Source organism: Gossypium arboreum, chromosome 10 (genome assembly GCF_025698485.1).
Source record: "Gossypium arboreum isolate Shixiya-1 chromosome 10, ASM2569848v2, whole genome shotgun sequence".
Lineage (NCBI taxonomy): Eukaryota > Viridiplantae > Streptophyta > Magnoliopsida > Malvales > Malvaceae > Gossypium > Gossypium arboreum.
Window position 1 is genome coordinate 104,230,619 of NC_069079.1, and position 3,599 is coordinate 104,234,217.

The 3,599-nt window shown below is 33.9% G+C and overlaps 1 non-coding gene across 1 annotated transcript; it reads left to right on the forward strand.

Moving 5' to 3' along the window:
* Positions 1 to 365: 365 nt before the first annotated feature.
* LOC128282694 (small nucleolar RNA R71) lies at positions 366 to 472 on the forward strand. The gene has a single exon (XR_008273048.1). It is a non-coding gene; the product is annotated as a small nucleolar RNA R71 (small nucleolar RNA).
* Positions 473 to 3,599: the final 3,127 nt, after the last annotated feature.

A 3,599-nucleotide genomic window follows, 5' to 3' on the forward strand; every position in this document is an offset into this window, starting at 1 on the left:
GATTGTATGTATTCGAACAAGGATTTGCACCCCTATTCAAGATGTAGTTCACATCCCCAGTAGGATTATTAATATAGTGGAAGAGTGGTTTGTCTCCTCCAAAAACAGATGGTGTAGTCTTCTCAACCTCTAATCGGTTGATTTTGTCCATCAGTTGTTGATATCTATCATCCTCTTGAATAGCTTTCACTATAGATGGCTCTTCCTACTACCACTGGTAGGAATTCATTGCCATACTTTCTATCAATTCATATGCATCCTTATACATTCTACTCATTAAGGCTCCTCCTACCACTCCATCTAATCCTTACCTCGAATGTACGTCCAACCCGTTGTAGAAAATTTATAGTCGTAACCCTTTAAACAATCCGTGGTGTGGCCACTTCTGAATTAGCATCTTAAAACACTCCTATGCTTCGTGAAAGCTTTCCCCTTCTAACTGTTTTAACATCAAAATTTCCCTTCTTAGTTAGACCATCTTGTTAATGAAGAAGAACTTTTGTAGGAATTTCCCTGCGAGTTTATCCGATATAGTGATTGATCCTGGGCTTGAGAATCTAACCAAGAAAAAGAATTATCAAATAATGAAAAGGGGAACAATTAAAGAGAAATAGTGTCATCAATGACCCAATTGCATTTGAAGGTATCAAAGTTGAAGGAACCGTTTTAAATGATGGCTCGAATCCTTGGTTAGTGTTCCTCAAAATTGTAGATTATTCTGAATCATCTGGATCATAGTTAGCTTAATCTCAAAATTACTGGCCGTGATAGCTGGCCTCGTTATACTCCCTTAAACCATATCTAGATTAGGTAGCGAATACTCTTTCAGAGTCCTTTCTTTTCACGCCATGTTTAGATTTGCAGGTAGTTGTGGGGGTGGTGGATCTTCTAGATTGTTATCGTTGGCTTCATCAAATAACGGATTCTCACGTGGTGGTAAATTCACTCTAGACTGATTCTACATTGGCTGTTGCTATTGTTGTTGTCAATGATTTCTTTGGATTATTTTTTCTAGATCAATGGTTGGCTCTATATGCATTCCCCTACTACAAGTCATACACAAAACCCAAAAAGATAAGATTAGTAGAAATAAGAAAATTAAGTTCATAACTATAACCTGAAGATTTCCTAATTATTCTATTGTCATGCAAAAATTAAAACTAATATAGTGACGTTGCCTTTCTGGCAATGGCACCAGCAACATAACTACCTCTAAACATACTAACGTCCAGAGTAGAAATCCTGCACAAAAGATGTGAAAAAGTGATATTTTCAAGAGTACGGGTCAGGTTGTAATATTGTTTGTAAGCTCTCAAACCCGACCTAAACGTTATGGTCGAATCGAGAATGCCACATTGGACACCTTAGTGTCGAACTTACCCTAACGATAGGTAAAACCCTTCAAGTACTTTATTTTACAAAATTGTGGTTTCTATTTTTAGCTTTGGAAAACATTGATATACTTAGTCTAACCATGCGTAGGCTAAATTAATGAAGTAGGTGAGCTTTCATAAAACCTTACTGACGGCATCGCCTTTGAAAAAACATTTTTGTTATCTTCTTAGTAGCGGAAATGCACCATTACTAGTCAAATTATTAATTGAGTCATATATCATGCATAGTCCATTTCAACATATTTATGAAAACTGTGTATCTATACCAAATATGTGTGCCATGTATGCATGAAAAACCTCAAAACCTGGAACAGTCCCAAACCACAGTTTAAAGAAACTTTATAAGTCAAAACCAAATAATAATAATAAAAAAACCTGAAAATATGATTAAATTAAAATAATATGATAAAGTAAAGTTCGAATTCCACCGTATGTCCGAATGCCAATTCGATCTTGAGTTCGATCGTTACCTAAGAAGTTAAGTTAATAGGGTGAGCTTAACAAGCTTAATGTGAGACTAAACAAGTATTAAGCATTCATACAGGCAATTTCATAGAGGTGCCAATAGCACAATCAAACATTATCAATAATAATTTCAAATGAACATGATCGTGAAAAATGCACATGTAAGATCCTACCCATACCATCCGCTACACACCACGAGTTCCTCAGAACCCGTCGGCCAAACTCTAATGTATGTGAGCAAAGCTCGATGTGGTAAAACCAAAAATAATCAATAATGCAATGAAACTGTGAAATAAATAATGTGATATAGTCACCAATCCCCTTAGTACTCCAAATGTAATGCATTGACTACAAATATATGCGAACATAATATGTTGCCGGTACTCTACAGAACTCCTCTGTCAATCACAAAATCCCATCCCAATGCACACACAATATGTCATACAAATTCATATGTAATCAAATTTCAATACTTTTCACATTTATTTGACATGTCCAACATGTCCTCAATAATCACATACTTTCAGAAAAAGGAAGCAATGCACCACTAGCAATCGCACATATAAATATCATAGTAAATATTTCATGCATTTAAATCATGCAAAAACATGATATCTCAACATTTCACACCATTCAATCAAACATTCTCATATCACATAATATGATTATGCATAACAATCTCAATTACATATTCATACAGTCAAATTAGCAATTTTGCCAACACATTAGTCTTTTAAGGCTCAAAACATACTTGGTTCGGCCATTCACAAAATTAATATTTTGGCTACTATGGAAAACCAATCAGCAAGATAGTTTATCAAATATAATATGATATTTATCATTATCAAACAGATATTACAAATTTAGGACTCATACTTTATTTTTCGCTTTCTCGCAGCACCCTAGTGAATCTTCCAATTTTCCTTAATAAACCTTTATACAATCCTAAACCAAAATTTTACTGCAAATTCAATCAATTTACCACTTAACCAACTCCCAATTAGCCAATTATGGATTCAAACCAATTTTCGAATTAATAACTATTTTACGAATTCAACTAGTTCAATTCCCTACCTTGTATCGATGCGAACCGTATGAACAGTCGTTCTTTGGCTTCACGGTTGATTTGGGGCATTTGGTCAACACCTAATTCCATAATATACTATAAATTCATTAAGTAATAATTATTAAATTTCTTAATTTAATGTTATCATAAAACTGTGTCGAAACAACAATTAATTTTATTCTTAACTACACTTACACTTCCCGATTTGTGAGTTTCGAATGCCCAAACGATCAAGAATGTTTTCCTTAATTGAAATTGGTTAAATAAATGACTATTTAGGTTCAAGAACTCAAATTAAGGCTGGAATTAATTTGGAAAGATTCAAGAAACAAACAGCCCCCTATTCTACATAGATGTGTACGTACCACTACCCATTGTGGCCGAAATTGGGGATGAATTTTAAAATGGTTTGAGAATTCATTAAAATCTGGAAAAATACCTTTAAAAAAATTTAAAATCCCATAAATTCCATATCTATAAATTTAGGTTTTCAATGTACAAGATTAATGAAGAAATTAAAGAGAAAAGAGACCTTACACATGCTAGTCGAGAGAAACAACAATGGCACTTCCTAGGTGATGTTGGGGATCGATATTGGAGTTAAAAATTTCATATTTGGGGCTGGTTTAATTGAGGAAAATTTTCAGCAATATAGTAATGGAGATGGTCACAAT